A 19,403-nucleotide genomic window follows, 5' to 3' on the forward strand; every position below is an offset into this window, starting at 1 on the left:
TGGAACTTAAGTCAGGCAAGAACTTCTTGATTCATTTAAGAGTATAGAATCCTTGCCTGTGCACCATATTAAAGCAGAGGTCATTTGGAAACTTACCCAGGAGAACCATTTAAATATACAGTGGTACCTCAGGTCTCTTCTTAACCTGAAACTGTTCTTAACCTGAAGCACCACTTTAGCTAATGGGGCCTCTGCTGCGCCGCCGGAGCACGATTTCTGTTCTCATCCTGAAGCAAAGTGCTTAACCCAAGGTACTATTTCTGAGTTAGTGGAGTCCGTAACCTGAAGAGTATATAACCTGAAGCGTATGTAACCCAAGGTACCACTGTACATTCTTGGTGATAGGAATGCAAGTTAACAAACGTGATCGAAACCGCGTCATCAATCCTGTAAAAGTATAACCCAGGTTTTCAAAATGTTGCTCATTATCTGACTTTGGATAAATAGGACAGTTCTTCAGTGGGAAGGGAGGCATGAGGGAGGAAAAATCAATTCAGGAAACATTGAGTTGTAAACTCCAGCTTGTAAGAATTGCAGATTCGAAAGGTCACATGAGGCTAAATTCTTTGGCTGGAAGCCAAGAGGGGAAAGGTGCATTTTCCCACTGGCAGCATAATCTCAGCTGAAAAGGAATATGCAGACCACATTGTAGAACTAACTCCCCAGAGGGTTTTGCTGTGGCTGTTGTTTTTTTACAATTGAGCTGCCACACCCTTATTCTTCCAGGGCTTTCTCCGTGTTTCAAATGTACAATGAGGCATACTGCTAGGGGCGTTCTCCTTCTGGACATTCATAAGTGATTGCATTCAATGAAAGGATGTCTCAGCAACTACCTAGCTCTTCTATGGACATCTTCCCAGAAATGAAATGCAACTTATCAGAGGGGAAGCGTGTGTGCCTGTTTGGGTAGCTTTGAAATGGTTTCTGTTCTCCGGCTCTTGGTGAATAATTAACAAAAGAGCAGCTTTGTTGTGTTGATCCAAGGATCTATTTCCAAATCATGGTTCCTGGGAAGATTATGGGGCGAGGCATGAAGCCAATAGTTCTTCCCAGTTCTTTATACTGAGCACCTGCTATTCAGAGGTAGATGTGTGAAAGGATGCTGGCAGACGGAAAACCAAGCAACCACTTAGGGCTTATCTTCGCAATCCAATAAAATACACCCAAGTGAAAATGTACCAATTGTATCAATTGAAATTGACATGATTTGTGCATTTGTTTTTATATTCAGGGAAGGTGCCCTTTGTTAATGCAAGGGGAGTTGTTCACACACTAAATTGGAGGGTTGGAGGTTGGAGGATGGATGGCGGCTAACAGATTGAGGTTGAATCCTGACAAGACAGAAGTACTGTTTTGGGGGGACAGGAGGCGGGCAGGTGTGGAGGACTCCCTGGTTCTGAATGGAGTAATTGTGCCCCTGAAGGACCAGGTGCGCAGCCTGGGAGTTGTTCTGGACTCACAGCTATCCATGGAGGTGCAGGTCAATTCTGTGTCCAGGGCAGCTGTTTATCAGCTCCATCTGGTACACAGGCTGAGACCCTACCTGCCCATGGACTGTCTCATCAGAGTGGTGCGTGCTCTAGTTATCTCTCGCTTGGACTACTGCAATGCGCTCTATGTGGGGCTACCTTTGAAGGTGACCCGGAAACTACAACTAATCCAGAATGCGGCTGGTGACTGGGAGTGGCCACTGAGACCATATAATACCAGTCTTGAAAGACCTACACTGGCTCCCAGTATGTTTCCAAACACAATTCAAAGTGTTGGTGCTGACCTTTAAAGCCCTAAACGGCCTCGGTCCAGTATACCTGAAGGAGCGTCTCCACCTCCATCATTCTGCCCGGACACTGAGGTCCAGCGCTGAGGGCCTTTTGGCGGTTCCCTCGCTGCAAGAAGCCAAGTTACAGGGAACCAGGCAGAGGGCCCTCTCGGTAGTTGCACCTGCCCTGTGGAATGCCCTCCCACCAGATGGCAAAGAGAAAAATTACTACCAAACTTTTAGAAGACATCTGAAGGCAGCCCTGTTTAGGGAAGCTTTTAATGTTTAGTAAGTTATTGTATTTTAGTGTTTTGTTGGGAAAACCCAGCCAGATGGGTGGGGTATAAATAATTTATTATTATTATTATTATTATTATTATTATTATTATTATTATTATTATTATTATAAATTAGAGTTTGTCCACGTTTCTCCTTGTTTCCTTCTGCCTGTCCTTTGCTCCGCGGCTCTCCCTGGGGAAACCTGCTGTTTACTGCTCAATTGCAACACATGTCAATTTGCAGAAAACCTTATCAATGTTGGTGTGATTCAGTGGTAAACAAGGTTTCCCTGGGGAAAGCAGCAGGGTCAGCAGAAAACCTTATGGATCTGTGCCCACAAATAACAAGATGGGGGAAAGTGTGGATGAGCCCTTAATTTGTGGAAATAGCTGCAGCAAAATGAAAAGGCCTGTGAAACTTAGGGGACTTCGGTAGAGAGATAAGTCTGCTATTGCCATCCACTTTGTTTAAGGAGCTACTAGAGGCTTCTGCAGCTTGAGTAGCATAGGAGTTAACAAAGAAGGAAAGTGACTAGGTTATAGGGATTTAAACTTATAGTACTCAGTGACAAGTGTTTTTTTTTTATGTGTGTGTTGTTCCTATAATGGACATAGCATTAGGCGCCAGTGCCACTCGCGGAGCCCCGCTACACAACCCTAATTTCTGCAAAGCCAGAGTTCTCTCCAGTGAGAATAATATTGATGGTTGAAGACTTGTGTAATGGAAGCACTATCTTGGAGAAGGTTCTGCAGTTCTCCGGCAAGAGATGCTAAGTGCATACTTAGTTTGGTTGGGGAGAGGTTGTGGCCTGGGGAGAGTCTTGAAAACAAGATAAAATCCTTGAAGCCACCCTCTGTCACTTGGTCTGAGGTCCAACTTCAAGCTAGGATGTCTGATTACTGCTGCCTAGCTCTTCTTTCAATTTTTATCCTACCTTTTTGCATTTTTGTTGTTCTTGTTGTTTAGTCGTGTCCGACTCTTCATGACCCCATGGACCAGAGCACGCCAGGCACTTCTGTCTTCCACTGCCTCCCACAGTTTGGTCAAACTCATGCTGGTAGCTTCAAGAACACTATCCAACCATATATATATATATATTTAAAACAACACCAACCCAACCCTAGTCACAGTAGGTGCTGGGCACATTGCAAAGTGGAAGTAGCTTGTGTCTGTACTTAATCATTTTCCCCAAAGATAACTTGGTTATAAACATCCTGTTACCATTCATATCATACAGATAAGGGTTGGGGTGAAATCCTATTCCATTCTGGGAGCTTATAAAAGCAAAGACCAGGAATTAAGTATCACTTTCTCCTCGGAGCACACCAAGGAGGAAATAGGGTCAAAAGGGCAGGCTGCAACATGGTAGGCACTTTATCTAGAACATAAACATTACCAGAGTGCATTCTGACCAAATTAACTCTCTCAGATCTGCAGTGTTTGCATTCCGGGAGTACTTAAGAACATCAGCTTTGCTACTCTTCTGGTGAACTTTGAGTTTCGGCTGCCTCTTGATAAAAAACGCTCTCCTGCGTTCAGAGGTTTGCGTGCAATTTGTCAGCCCTCTCTTCCCTGAGCACACTTTATTGATGGCGGTGGTGGCAGGGATATCAGCAAAGGTGTAAGGGTCAAATAGGATGATGCATTAAGTGTGTGATTATATTTAATGGCCTGGTGGAGTTCTCTGCAGTCGTTTTCTCAAGCAGCCAGTCATTTTTAATGATTGTTCTGCCTTGAAGTTAAAAGATGCTGTTTTTATAAATAAATACAGACACTAATGTTGTGGGCTTTTATTGTATTAAATTCCAGTGAAACGGGTGGGGGCTCAATTGGAATTGTAGCTTTGTCATGTGTAGGGAGGGGGTTAATTCCGCACCCCCAAATTGCAGTCCCAATGAAAATCCTTCTACTCCTTGTGGCTGATTTTCCCTCTCATGCAATCCAATATGGCAGCAGTGGTGGACCCTGGAGTCCTAAATTTCAGCAGTGCCCTGTGCAATGCCAAATTTTGGTGCCCTCTGCCTCTTGCCTTCCATTCCACATCATAGTTGTGGTGCTCTCGAGGCTCTGCACCCAGTGCGACCAAACCAGTCTGAAATATACTCGGAGTCAAGAGTGGATTTCTGGCTCTTTATTCAGCTCATAGTAGTGAGGAGGAATGGAAGTTCCCCCAGAATGTCTGCTTTATATACATTATTTACACAATGGGCCCCACATGATTGGCTAATTCCGGGATTCACCTGTAGGCCAATCAGGTTGCGGATTCACTTCCACTTGGAGCTGGATTGGGTGGCTCCTGTGGACCAATCAGACTGCTGCATTCTGGACCCTATTGTTCTGGGACCAATCAGACTGCTGCATTCTGAATCCTATTCAACTCAGTACATAACACAGTCACTCTCCCCCCAGTCTGACTCTGATGGCAGCCTTCATCCTGGGGTGACTGTCAGAGAGGAAAGGGTTGGTGAGAACTACAGCATTGCCAGAGGGTGAGGAGAAATAGATCAACTCCTCTCAGTCCAGACTCTACACTCTTTCTGGAGTGGTGTCTGTGTGTCTTGTGCAGCTGCCTAACGCTTTATTTTGGTTTGTTGTTGTTTAGTCGTGTCTGACTCTTCGTGACCCCATGGACCAGAGCACGCCAGGCACTTCTGTCTTCCACTGCCTCCTGCAGTTTGGTCAAACTCATGCTGGTAGCTTCAAGAACACTGTCCAACCATCTCGTCCTCTGTCGTCCCCTTCTCCATGTGCCCTCCATCTTTCCCAATATCAGGGTCTTTTCCAGGGAGTCTTCTCTTCTCATGAGGTGGCCAAAGTATTGGAGCCTCAGCTTCAAGATCTGTCCTTCCAGTGATTTCCTTCAAAATGGATAGCTTTGATCTTCTTGCAGTCCATGGGACTCTCAAGAGTCTCCTCCAGCACCATAATTCAAAAGCATCAATTCTTCGGTGATCCGCCTTCTTTATGGTCCAGCTCTCACTTCCATACATCACTACTGGGAAAACCATAGCTTTTACTATACTTTATTTTGGTTATATGTCCACATCAGTCCACGCATGTTCAGTGCTTTTTTTTCAGCTGGAGCTTGCTGGAGCACAGTTCCAGCCCCTCTCAGGTGGCTGCCATTGCAGGCTGGCACTCCTCCCCAATACTTCTTGCCTTTACATACTACTGAGAAGCCCAAAGTGAACATTTCAAGTCAAAACTGGCCAGCTGTCATGGGCCAGGAGTCAGCTTCACCTGCTGAGCAGCAGCCTGAAGGTGAAGTTACTCCACCTGCTGCTGATCAGCCTTCTTGCTCCTGATGAGAACCACCTGGCTCCAGGTTTCGTAAGCAGGGTTTCCAGCCTCAATCAGTTGAAGGAAACAACATTCATCATTCCTGAGCAGACCTTGCTGCTTCTTGCTTCTCATGACCTTCAAACCCTCGGCTTTCTTGACCCCCCAGAGTGTCTGACTACATGCACTGAGATACTCCTGATCTTAGGACTGGACTGGACCTTGTATACGGACTCTGCCTCCAGGCAAGTACCTCGCTGAGACTCAGCAGGTTGGCTGGCTTCTCCCTCCACTGATCTCTCCTGTGGCTGGTAGTACAGGACTACAACACCAGTGTGTGTGAGTCTACACTTTTTTTTTAGTTCTATGACTCCATCTAGCTCTTAACCACTCCTGGCCGCAATTGGTCAAGATACAGGGTGAGGCCAGTTTGCATTTCTTTCAATCCATCTCCCCTGTACAGTGATACCTCGGGTTACATATCCTTCAGGTTACATACGCTTCATGTTACAGACTCCGCTAATCCAGAAATAGTGCTTCAAGTTAAGAACTTTGCTTCAGGATGAGAACAAAAATCATGCTCCGGCAGCGTGGCAGCAGGAGGCAACATTAGCTAAAGTGGTGCTTCAGGTTAAGAACAGTTTCAGGTTAAGAACGGACCTCTGGAACGAATTAAGTACTTAACCCGAGGTACCACTGTAGTGGCAGAGAGCTTTAAGTTTTCCAACCAGGCTTCTACCATTGCATGCATGTGTGTTTGCATGAGGCCCCTTCCCAGCTGCCCTAGCCATCTGCCTGAATCTAAGAGAATGAGGGAGGCATTTATTTGACCTGCACCAGAACCAGGGGCACCAGCATCTTATATATATAATTTTAAAATTAAATGTTCTGTTTTACAATTTCAGATAAACCTTTTTCATACTTAAAATATCAGCGATTCCCTTCTTCTCTTTCCATAGTTCATTTTGCATATTTCTGTCCCTGCATATTTTTGTAAAACTATAGCAATCGGTTTTCCATTATTACATCCATCAAAAATTATTTGCACTGATGAATTTATCTTAATACTGCCAGCGTTTTTAAGCTGTACAGTTATTTTCCATTTACTCAATAAGCGTTTTCCAATCTTCTTTAAACATACAGTACGTTCTTCTTGTTCTCTTATTCTATATGTTAAGTTTGCAAGTTGCACATATTCTGTCAATTTAAGTTGCCAATCTTCTATATTTGACCTCGCTCGTTTTCCATTTTGGGGCTAACAAAACACAGGCCGCAGTTGTTGCATACATAAATAACCTTTTCTGACACCTGGGAATTTCATTCTGAGTTATCCCCAGTGGAAAGGACACTGGGGTTTTTTTTGGGGGGGGGTTGATTTTAAACATTTTTTTCAATTCATTATAAATCATTTCCCAATACTCCTTTACTTTTTTACATGTCCACCACACATGAAAGAACGTTCCCTTCACCTCATTACACTTCCAGCACTTGCCTGATTCTGTCTTGTAAATCTTAGGAAGCCTTCTCGGAGTTATGTACCATCTGTATATCATTTTCAGATAGTTCTCCTTCAAAGAATAACATGTTGTAAATTTCAAGTTGCTTTTCCAAAGTTTCTTCCAGAGATTAAAATCTATATTGTGTCCTATATCCAGTGCTTTTCTTTCTTAAAAAAATGTTTAGGGCTACTCTCATTTTCCTACTCATATTGAATGAGGCCAAACTTAGATGTACAAAATGTTTAGTGGTATGGGTACCCCTGTGTCCCCCCCCCATTAAAAAATGCACTGCCTATATCTATTGCTCCAGGGGCACCAGAATCTGTTCAGGGCCACCCCAAGTTGCCCAGCAACTTACTGTAACAACTTCAGGGGGAGTTTCAGTTCCTATTTTTCTTGGGGTGTGAGTACTGCTCGTGGCCATCTAAAAGGGCCCTCTCATAAGACCATGAAGTCTAGGGTTTAACGTTGCTTAGTTGCACTGCTGATTAAAAAGGTAAAGGGACCCCTGACCATTAGGTCCAGTCGTGACCGACTCTGGGGTTGCAATGCTCATCTCGCTTTATTGGCTGAGGGAGCTGGCGTACAGCTTCCGGGTCATGTGGCCAGCATGAATAAGCCGCTTCCAGCGAACCAGAGCAGTGCACGGGAACGGCGTTTATCTTCCCGCCAGAGCGGTACCTATTTATCTACTTGCACATTGACGTGCTTTCGAACTGCTAGGTTGGCAGGAGCAGGGACTGAGCAAGGGGAGCTCACTCACTGCTGATTAGGATAGCTAAAATGCAACAAATTCAGTTGAAGGCCTCAAGAAAGTTCTAGGTTCAGGGATTCTGAGGGAATAATGGGAATGGAATGCGAGGCTATCAATGGCTCTGAGTCACAATGGCATCCTTAATAATAATAATATAATAATAATTTATTATTTATACCCTGCCCATCTGGAAACAATTGGTTTGGCCAATTCATCTGAAGCTTAGCAAAAATAAACAGTTCAATGTCAAATGCTATTTTATGCTCTTATAGCTTAAGAATAAAAAACACAAACCCAAGTTATTTAGGTTCTTTGTTATCCCGCCATAATTTTATCTAAAACAATTTGCTGATTCCTAATAACAAACTTCTGCAAAGTTACACTATCACTTGGTGTAAAAACAGCAACATAATCTGTGAGCCAAATCTTCTGCTACTATTAATCAACTTAATATACATCAGCTGGAGGAGTGTTGTATTATAGTTGAGATCAAGAAGGTCCCTTGCATAAGGGGAAGGCACATCTGCTCATACACGGTTCTTCAATCCATTTTCATTACAGTGGTACCTCAGGTTAAGTACTTAATTCGTTCCGGAGGTCCGTTCTTAACCTGAAACTGTTCTTAACCTGAAGCACCACTTTAGCTAATGGGGCCTCCTGCTGCTGCCACGCTGCCAGAGCACGATTTCTGTTCTCATCCTGAAGCAAAGTTCTTAACCTGAAGCACTATTTCTGGATTAGTGGAGTCTGTAACCTTAAGCATATATAACCCGAGGTACCACTGCATGTACCGCAGCTCAAGGTACCTTGCATTCATATTGATAAACTCTTTAAAAAATTGATAAGCATTAGCAAAGCATAAATACGCATGGCAGCATTTTTCAACCAACAGGTCAAACTCAAGTGGAGAGACTTTAAAAGTCAAAATTGGACTGGCCGGGGGGGGGGGGGTGTAGGGACTTACACTGTTTTATCCTTTGGCTCTTGAAAATTTATCAGCTAAAATCACCCTGCTGGTTTTTCACATGCCTGGGGAAGGACATAAAATCTCTGTGTTTTCTTCCCACTGATTAAAAAAAAAGAGCAAAGTGGAAGGTGCTTTTGATCTGGAAAATGACCAGGTTAAGCAGTGTCATTTTTTCCTTTCCCTGATTTCCACTCTGCCCAGATTGATTTTGCCTTTTAAAATGTAAAGCAGGGAAGCCATGGAACTCAGAATTATATGTAGTTTGAGACTAAAAGCCTCACTTCAGTTTTCAAAGCTCAGCCTTCACATTTTTTCTCCTTGCCCAACTTAACAGTCATGTGGCGTGTGTGTGTGTGTGTGTGTGTGTGTGTGTTATTTGCATGTGAATACTGGTATATATATACACAGTGGTACCTCGAGTTACATACACTTCAGGTTACATACGCTTCAGGTTACAGACTCCACTAACCCAGAATTAGTACCTCGGGTTAAGAACTGTGCTTCAGGATGAGAACAGAAATCATGCTCTGGCGGTGCGGCGGCAGCAGGAGGCCCCATTAGCTAAAGTGGTGCTTCAGGTTAAGAACAGTTTCAGGTTAAGAACGGACCTCCGGAACGAATTAAGTTCTTAACCTGAGGTACCACTCTCTCTCTCTCTCTCTCTCTCTCTCTCTCTCTCTCTCTCTCTCTGTGTGTGTGTGTGTGTGTGTATGAATGACCTGGAATATGGGAATCTTATATTTTTCCTATTAAGCCTCAAGTGTTCATGGTAACGAAACTCTTATTTCATTCTTTTGCTTATAAAGAAAAGGGGGGGAGAGTTTTGATAGAACTATTTGATCCATCCTTACGGTTCTTTGAAGCTAGCTCAGCCAGGTCAATTTACACCATGAAAACCATACAATGAAATAACAAAACTCTTCAGGGCTTCACACTTGCCAGCTAACAAAGCAGTTAGTATGCAGTCAGAATCACAAACTGTGTGTTAATCCCGCACAGGACTCCATTCAGTACAAGATCTGTTTTCTTTCCAATAGGTTCCTTTCAGTTTTCTTTTCAAACCACAATCAAACTCGCTTATATTTTGTTTTAGATTTAAAACAGCTACTACTTCATTGAGTTCGCATAAAGGACTAGTTGTGTACTGCAATGTATACCTATGAAATGACTAAGGACCAGATCATTCCTTCCTGTACTCGGGTCTCTGCAGTGGGAATAAAGAGTTTCCACTACATCCTTCTTTTGGCAGTAAGGAGAGATGGAAAGGTTTTGATTCCCTATACCTGTAACAAATTGTCGACACCCTGCAAATCCTGCGATAGCCACTCAGAGGAGATCTGAAGAGCAGGGAAACCTATGCCTAGGGTATCCTGCTTCCATCACGCTTTTTCCAGTGGGCTGCAGACAGAGGGAACTTATCAAGTGCAGACTCTGCTTCATCTACTGTAGACTAAGGAAAGGAGCTAGGCTAAGCTGCAGAGTTCAACATATGGTTTCCATCCCATGGTCTTCTCCAATGTGTTTTAGTGATTCAACAGGCATAAATATGTTCTCACTATCCCAACTGATTGTGAATACTATGCCAGTTTCGGTGGGATGCGTCACTTGAGAGATCAGTGGATTTCACACTGGAGGGGTGAATTATTAGGTAATCGTAATAGTGAATTAATTCAGGCATGGCACCAAACCATGGGTTACGTTAATGATAGTTTGCTTTCCAGATAATACAAGCAAACAATGGACTGTTTCCCCTTCTCCCCACCTTCCCAGTTGCAAAGTAACCTCTGAGGACTGAGCAATGTCCAAACCATGGTTTGTTGGCTTTTCTGATAGTGATGGCACATGATGCACTCACGTTCTGTGGCCACTGACCATGCTCAGTCTTCATCCGGCTTTTTGTGTTTTGTGGGTGTTGTTGTTTTGCCTCCTTTGGTTTTCTTGTGAAGATTTCCCCCCCCACACACACACACTTCTGCCAACTTTGGGTTTTCCCCAACCATGGTGATACCACTCTATTGTTTCCCACCTTGGCTACACTGCCATCATAAATCAGCAGCTGAGTTTGTTGTTAGGTTCCCCTTCCAATGTATACTTTTTCAGCCCAAAGGCCACATTCCTTCTGGGCAGTTATCCCAGGCAGTGGTATAGCCTAGGTTGCCAGTGCCCGAGGCTGCACAGAGGGTGGTGGTGAGAGGAGTAGCTATTTTCAACAGAGCCCAGCAACACAACTGTATTGAGGCAGCACCAGGTGTTGAAATTTTGTGCCCCCTAACAATTTTGCGCCCTCCCTACACTATACCACTGATCTCAGGACTGTATGCCATTGGTGGGTGCAGCCAGAGGCAAAAGTGGGTGGAGCAATAAATGCAAATTTTACCTTTTACTGAGCAGGCTAGTTTTTACATAGTCATCCACACCACAAGGTATCCTCCGTCCAGGCCAGCAAGAGTTCTGCGTTTAGCCCAGTGGCGTAGCGTGGGGGGTGCAGGGGGGGCCGGCCGCACCGGGCGCAACATCTAGGGGTTAGGGTTAGGGGGCGTAAATCCATGGGTTAGGGGGCACAAATCCACGGGTTAGAGGGTGCAAATTACTTGCCTTGCCTCGGGTGCTGACAACCCACGCTACGCCACTGGTTTAGCCAAGCAGAAATGCTTGAGAATACGAAGCAGGGACAGCGAGAGGTGTGGCCGGGAGAGAGCTTCAAGGGCCACACCTAGAGGACTAGAGGTCCACATTTGAGGTTTCCCACCACTGTATGCATGATAGTGTGCCATGATTGTTCAATGAAGCTAGGGCTCTCCAAACCACTTTTATTTCATTGGTGATGCCATTTTTGTTTCATCGGGAAGTCAGTTTTCCTTGGCATCCCTTATCCCTTGAGCGAAGAGAAATGTAGAAGCTCAGTCCATGGCTGGAGCCTGGGAATATTGCGTAATTTATCAGCAGCAGTTCCAGGGGGGGGGGAGGCAGAGAAGAGGGGGGAAGCATTTAATGAAAAGATAATTTACTTGAGTCAATAATGTAAGCAGAAATTTAAGCAGAGAAATCCCTTTTGGCAGAATTTGACAGCCCCCTTCATTTTCATCACAAATCTGCTTTGAAAAAGGGTACTGTTCTACTTCAAAAGGGGAGAAAATACAGGAAGGCAGTGGGGAGGAAGGTGGAGACCCCGTGATGTAAAAAATCATTCACTGCGATATTTTCTGGGAAGTCTACCTGCTCTGAAGTCCAAGTTGAAAGGGCTCCTTTGAGAATACTAGGGAAACATTTATAGCACATCTTGCTAGGTTCACACATGATGGCTTTGACTCAACTACATTGATTTTTTAAAAAAATATATATAAAAAAATCCATGTGTATTTTGGTAAAGAGAAGGGTTGGGCCAAGACAGCACAGGAGCGATATCCCCTCCCCACCTCCCAAATACTGTTTCCACATTCTGAGCTACAAAATATTTTACCAACAGTACTTCAAAATGTGAAGCTGGTAATTGCAAGGAGATTTTTAACCATATAAGGGGCATGAAACATGTTTACCCCTATTCATTTGTTTCTGATCTTTCGTCAAGTAGATCAGTTGTGCCCCATGTTCTGACTTCAGACTGTGAGCTACAAGGCCCAGTTCTGTAGCTTTGTGGCCATCTCACTTGCTTCTCTGTGTGTGCTTTCCTCCCCAACCTCGCCTACAGCTCCCCAAGAACCTGTGTTCTTTACATAGTTGTGGATTCTGTGGGTTGATTTCCTGCTTCTGTCTGCATTCCAGTTTCTGACTCATTCTCCATAGTCACATAGGGGTGGAGAAGGATGTACCTTCCCTTGGTCACACCTCAGGTCTGTCACTTCTGTCTGAGGGCTCAATGACCATTTACTTACCCTCATTCAGACCGTGTGAGGCCCCTCCTCAGTTGCCCTCCTTAACTTCCTTTTCCAGTCCATGTCCAGCACAAACTCATTGTCCTTCCTTTAGCAATCCCCATTCTCTTTTGCAGTGGTGTAGCGTGGGGGGTGCAGGGGGGCCGGCCGCACCGGGCGCAACATCTGGGGGGGGGCGCTCGCACTCACAGCTCTCTGCCCCTACCTGGCTCACTCACTCTCTCTCACTGCAGTGCTGGCTGTGCGAATCCGATCCGAGCCGCTGGGTCGCCGCCCACTGTGGAGGGGGTGGGTGCCAGGCGTGCGGTGCGGAGAGAGAGCGAGGGACTATCTGGGGGAGGGACAGTGCAGCGGCCGCCCAGCACAGCGCTGAGCACGGGAGAGAACCACACCAGACCAGCAAGAAGAAGCTGGCAGCAGCGGCAGGTTAAGGATTAGGGGGTGCAAATTACTTGCCTTGCCCCGGGTGCTGACAACCCACGCTACGCCGCTGCTCTTTTGTATCCCTGTTTCTCATTATATCCCTGCTCAGTGGTGTGCAGTCAGTGGACTAGGGGAACTGGGCTGGTCTCCTAAATGTTCCCCTGACGCCACCTCCCCAAACCCATGAAGCTTCATCCTGGCTTAGGGAGGGAGGTGCGATGCTCACTTGCACAATGTCAGGATGTTGTGCCCTCACAAGCGGGTGCCTCTATCCCTAATTGTTCCCCTACGAAAAATTTCACCACACGCCTGTCATTTCACTCCTCTGACTAATAATCTCCTGCTCTGCAGATCATTTTTCCTTTGCTGCCCCTCATGCCTGAAACCACCAGTCCCGGAAGACCTGCACACATCATGACTTTCTTCTTTTTCCAAATCTCTCCTTGAAATTTGCATATTTTTGTCAAATTCTTCAGCTCAGCAGAGACCTTTGGGCTTGCACCTCCCTCTCAAAACCCGTTGAATTTCCCATGGTGTGTGTTTGTGTGTGGTGCAATTCCACAAAAGCTGTGCAAATTGGGAAAATCTGCTCTCGTGGAACAGTGTATCCGCACTTTCAGAATCTACTAAAGAAAGACAAATCCTCTTCATAAGAGATCTTGTTCCATGAATGGAGAGAATACAAGTTAGAAGCACATCAGCATTCAGTAGGTTGGGTCCAAAGAACTATGAGAAGAAAATAACTGCTGGTGCTCTTCTGCAAAAAGGTTGTAGAAGGACAGTTCTGTAGCAGCTCTCATAGGAGCAATAAGTTGTCTTAAACATCTAGCTCAGGGTGGTCCAGTGCATTGCCTGAGAGTTGCATGCAGCCCTCAAGGCCTTTTTGGTAGGGCCCAGCAACAACATTTGATGCCCCCTAGCCCTGGAATTGCCATCCCAAAGCTGAGTGAGTGAGGCACTGGGCTTTGGGATGGAGGAATGAGGGCTCTGACAGGGTTCTAGAGTCCTCCCTCTTTCCCAAATCCTAATTTGCAGTTTCCCAGCATTGGGAAGGAGATGGTTGAGGGCTTGGGGAGGGGGAGCGTCAAATTTTGGCCTTTCTTCCCCATCCCCTCCAGCCCACACGACAAGGTAGCGTACAGGCCACAGGTTTTGTTTTGAAGTACTCACTCTGTATAAAAAATCGGACCACCCTGATCTAGCTCATTACTCCATCAAACAAGCTACAGTGATTGACAGGTGCTCCCCAATGTTCTAGAACATAATACAAAGCAGGTTGAGATGTTTCAATGCTTCTGGAAATAGTCCGGGGCAACCGGAGCTCATTCATGTAAATTTGATTGAGCCTACTATGTTTGGGCTACCTCACTAGCAGACCATGGCTCATTACCTATACCAGTTTGCTCCTTTTTGCAATTTTATTTCATTATAGTACCCTGAGCATTCGGACAGCACATGTAGAGACCTACATGGTTGGACATCATTGTTCACTACCGCAAGGGGAGGTCTCCAGGGGCATGGGGAGGGGTGAAGTTGGTTGGAAAGTGCCCACCTTAGAAGGTAAATCCTCCATTGGTTGATTAAATTCCTGTCTTAGTGATGCAGAACAAATTTTCTCCAATTTCTTTAACCTCCTGCTCTCAGTTGTGATGTTGGGTGCTGACGCTACCACCAGGCTTCCTGGCATCCAAGCTGAATGAAGTAAGAACTTCTAGGCCAGAATTGAGCATGCAAAAATTCTTCGAAAAGTTTGGCAGGGCTTATCATTGCTGGCAGTAGCAATGTGACACTCTTTTTTATGTTATTTTATGGAGTGCCTATATTTAGCACTGCTTGGGGATCAGGACGGAAGGTCCTCTTGAAAGCCACCATTTCTCACCAGAAAGCCCTGGACATCATTTCAGGTCATTTGAGGTGAGCTTGGGGAAAGGCCACCAAAAGTAGCTTTGCTGTTGCAGCTGATGGTAATAAATGTCAATGTTCTTCTTGTAAAGAACCATAGTAAAGCCCCCAGACCTTTTGAAGAATGCTCCCTGCCCCTGAAAAAAACAGTGAAATCCCTCTCCCCCAAAGAAGTTACCTATGTATTTTGGGGTAGTAAATTTTTGTGGGGGGGGGCATTTTCACTCAGCTCTGCGTTTCTGGTGGACTGATTTGTGCGTTGGGACAGAGGTGTCCATGTCTCACTTTTCCCCAGACACCATCACTTGATCATCTAAGCATATTTCATCCAGCACAGTGGAGTCCCCTAGCTCTGCAAAACATGGGTAGAATGAAGGGTAGGACTGCGGCAAGGTTATGTGTAGTAGAGTGTGTATCTGTGGAAGAGGGAAGAAAACTTTCCAGACTATTGAGACAACTGGTGCCAACTACTAATCATTTGTTACTGAGCATGTCCAGCCTGTAGTAGCTTTCTCTATATTGGGGGTTTCTATCTGAAACAGGAATCCTGGTTCCTGGATCCAGGAACAGGCTAGCAGAAATCACACTAGGCTTTCCTCACCATCTGACGTCACTGCAGTTTCTTGTACCTCCTGAAAAGCCTTCCCTGGGGGATGGAGGTACCTCCAGATGATTGAGGTGTCCTTCTCAACTTCAGTTGACTGTGATCTTCCATTGCTGTGTGTCTTGAGTTGAAAAGAAAAAAAGGGAGTCACTGACTGTCATAGCAATGCCAGGTGGATGACAGTTGAGCAGCCATGCTCGCCTGTGAAAGTGGGTCTGTCCTCTGGGCTGAAATATTCCCCATCCCTGAAATGGGATGTAGTACAGCAGGTCATTCTAGAAAGCAACTACAGTGGTACCTCAGGTTACATACGCTTCAGGTTACATACGCTTCAGGTTACAGACTCCGCTAACCCAGAAATAGTGCTTCAGGTTAAGAACTTTGCTTCAGGATGAGAACAGAAATCGTGCTCTGGCAGCGCGGCAGCAGCAGGAGGCCCCATTAGCTAAAGTGGTGCTTCAGGTTAAGAACAGTTTCAGGTTAAGAACGGACCTCCAGAACGAATTAAGTACTTAACCTGAGGTACCACTGTAATGAAAATGGATGGAAGAACTGTGTATGAGCAGATGTGCCTTTCCCTTACGCAATGGACCTTCTTGATCTCAACTATAATACAACACTCCTCCAGCTGATGTATATTAAGTTGATTAATAGTAGCAGAAGATTTGGCTCACAGACTATGTTGCTGTTTTTACACCAAGTGATAGTGTAACTTTGCAGAAGTTTGTTATTAGGAATCAGCAAATTGTTTTAGATAAAATTATGGCGGGATAACAAAGAACCTAAATAACTTGGGTTTGTGTTTTTTATTCTTAAGCTATAAGAGCATAAAATAGCATTTGACATTGAGCTATTTATTTTTGCTAAGCTTCAGATGAATTGGCCAAACCAATTGTTTCCAAATTCTGTTAAAAATATTGTACTTGGGTAGGGCGCTTGGACAGCAGCTTTTCAGCCCAGAAGATCCTTTATGGCTGAATGACAAATCTCGTGGAAAGGAAAGAAGGATAAAAAGGAATACAAGCTCAGCTGTTAAAAGCGTGAACGACACTGCAGATGTCATTAGCAGAACTATTTTCTGAGAATTGTGCAGGGAATGGCTGCTTGCAGGAAACAGGCAGCTGCTATTTGTACCTTCTGAAGAACAGAGGAGGGGCAGTATTGCTAGCCATTTGTAGGTTCACACTTGGCGTTACTTATAGTCATGGAGTTTGGTGGCCAGAGATTGGGCCTCTGGTTTATTATGTAAGCAAGTATCATCTTAGTCTCCTTTTTACTGAGCTTTCTCAGAAGGCACCAGAGGTACTTTGGTCAAGGACAAGAGATGGAAGTCTTTCTTGCATTAGGAGCTAGTGCCCGGTGTAATTTGGCAGAACAGAATCCTCATTATTCATCCACATTGTCAAATGGAAGCTGTGCAGTTCCTTCAAGAAGTTTCAGTGGAAGAGGATGGTTAGATATCTAGAGTTCATGCCTGACTTTTGTTTACCAATGGATCTTAGTTGGACGTATACCAGAAAAGATGCTAGGTTTTGAAATAGCACGATTTTGAATTTTACATTGCTACAGATGTAAACAGGTGCAGTACCTGTTTTCCGTTCACACTGTGCTAATTTTAGCTATTGCACGTGTTATGTATAAGAGTTGCAATACCATTTACAGTACCTTCTCCTATCCCAGAGCAAATCAAACCTGTTCTCCAGTGAGATGTCATGGCATCCTTTTGAGCAGGGTTGGATTTAGGTTTGATGAAGCCCTAAGCTACTGAAGGTAATGGGGCCCTTTATGTGTCCAGCTGTCCTTTGTCAACAACAAATTGTCACTGTTTTCTGTTGAATGTATGCTATATGTTAATTTATGGACCTAATAGGTATCTAAAGCCATTTGCACATAACAAAGTATGTATTTTATCAAAGTAATTGTATTATATTTTAGAAATGTACATCCAGGTTTTTTTCCTTTAATTTTTTTTTCAGGGCCCCAAGAGAGTGGGGCCCTAAGCTATAGCTTGTTTAGCTTATACGTTAAGCCGGCACTACTTTTGAGTGAGCACGATTGAGAGAAATGCAATGTCATCTACTTCTGTGCCCCTTCATGTTGTTGTTTAGTCGTTAAGTCATGTCCGACTCTTCGTGACCCTATGGACCAGAGCACGCCGGGCCCTCCTGTCTTTCGCTGCCTCCCGCAGTTTGGTCAAACTCACGTTTGTATCTTCGAGAACACTGTCCAACCATCTCGTCCTCTGTTGTCCCCTTTTCCTTGTGCCCTCCATCTTTCCCAGCATCAGGGTCTTTTCCAGGGAGTCTTCTCTTCTCATGAGGTGGCCAAAGTATTGGAGCCTCAGCTTCAGGATCTGTCCTTCCAGTGAGCACTCAGGGCTGATTTCCTTCAGAATGGAGAGGTTTGATCTTCTTGCAGTCCATGGGACTCTCAAGAGTCTCCTCCAGCACCATAATTCAAAAGCATCAATTCTTCGGCGAGCAGCCTTCTTTAATGGTCCAGCTCTCACTTCCATACATCACTACTGGGAAAACCATAGCTTTAACTATACAGACCTTTGTTGGCAAGGTGATGTCTCTGCTTTGTAAGATGCTGTCTAGGTTTGTCATTGCTTTCCTCCCAAGAAGCAGGCATCTTTTAATTTTGTGACTGCTGTCACCATCTGCAGTGATTATGGAGACCAAGAAAGCAAAATGTCTTCATATCCCATTCATAGTTCCCTTAATTTCACTGTAGCCTGTTTTAATGGAACACGTGGTGGCTTATGGGACATTTGTGGCTTAATGTCCTTCCACAACTTTAGACAGACGTCTACTCTTAAATATACCATAAAATCTCTTGTTCAGCTTTTAAGCTTTTCCTTGGGCATCTGCTTGGCCACTGTGGGAAGGACTCGATAGCGTTTGATCTGGTCCGGCAGGATTCTTCTTATTTTCTTAAGCAGTTTTCAGTTCATTCTTTCTGCTTCTAAAGAAGTGATACTCTGGATTTGATTTAATTGTGATCACAGTCCTGAATTCCCATTATGAAACAGAACCCATTTCTATGACTGTGGTCTTGGTCAAGTTCTTATTAAAACTGGCAGCCTTTAACAGAAAGACTAAAAGTTGGCTGTACGAGAAATGTAGAAAAATAGGTGACTGCTGTTTCTGTCTGCTATGCATTTTATAGCTCACAGCACGGTGCAGAAAGTCTAACCACTTGGCTAATATATCTGTTGTCCTGCAATGTACAGCACGGGGCCTACACTATTACACTGGGGCAAAGCTCTCCTCTTGTCTTTTTGCAGATGCTAGGGAAATCGTTTCAAGTAGCAGCATCTATCCAAGAAAACATTCCTTTTAAGCAGCTAGGCTTTCTCTACCACCTCAAACTCTGCACTGCATTGGATCCCTTGTTGTCCCACTCTCATATGCAGAAATGTTCTAGGATTTGAATCTCTTGTTTTTCATGGTGTGCACCACAAGATAGGAAACAATGATAAGTGTCACAGAGGTGAGAAGAGATTTAACCTGTGGTGAGGGGCCATAGTTCAGTGATGGAGCGCATGCTTTTTGTGCAGAAGGTTCATTGTTCAAACCTTGGTGTGGAGCAAGTGCTGTTATGCCAACAAGTGCTATTATGCTCCATCAACAGTTGAATGGGAAGCACTATAATAGTACCCCTCCTGGCTAAGCCTAAAGACCCAACTAGATGTGGTTACATTCAGGCAGCTAGCAGTTCTCCTTTAGTCATGTTTGGGGAAGCTGTGGCCCTCCTGGCATTGACTACAACTCTCATCATCCCAGACCATTGGCCTTTCTGGTGAAGGTTCATGGGAGTCCAGCAGCAGCAGAAGGTCACCATGCTGTGTTAAGGAAAAAGCTGTGAGGAGTCTTCGCTTCTCATGAGGTGGCCAAAGTACTGGAGCCTCAGCTTCATGATCTGTCCTTCCAGTGAGCACTCAGGGCTGATTTCCTTCAGAATGGAGAGGTTTGATCTTCTTGCAGTCCATGGGACTCTCAAGAGTCTCCTCCAGCACCATAATTCAAAAGCATCAGTTCTATAAACATTCACAAATGGATC

At 44.7% G+C, this 19,403-nt stretch overlaps 1 protein-coding gene across 2 annotated transcripts in view; it reads left to right on the plus strand.

The window, feature by feature from the left end:
- The window catches only part of LOC309367264 (uncharacterized protein), a 279,394-nt gene that overhangs the window by 216,491 nt on the left and 43,500 nt on the right, over positions 1-19,403 (plus strand). Inside the window, exon 7 of one of the 2 annotated variants that reach the window (XR_014166960.1) lies at positions 13,184-13,218. The exons of the other annotated variant lie outside the window; for it this stretch is intronic. The gene's annotated coding sequence lies outside the window, so the exon portion shown is untranslated. Of the gene's footprint in view, positions 1-13,183; positions 13,219-19,403 lie in introns of those variants that run through there. 2 annotated transcript variants of the gene reach the window in all.

The sequence above is a fragment of the Podarcis melisellensis genome (assembly GCF_964234715.1).
Source record: "Podarcis melisellensis genome assembly, chromosome: 3".
NCBI lineage: Eukaryota > Metazoa > Chordata > Lepidosauria > Squamata > Lacertidae > Podarcis > Podarcis melisellensis.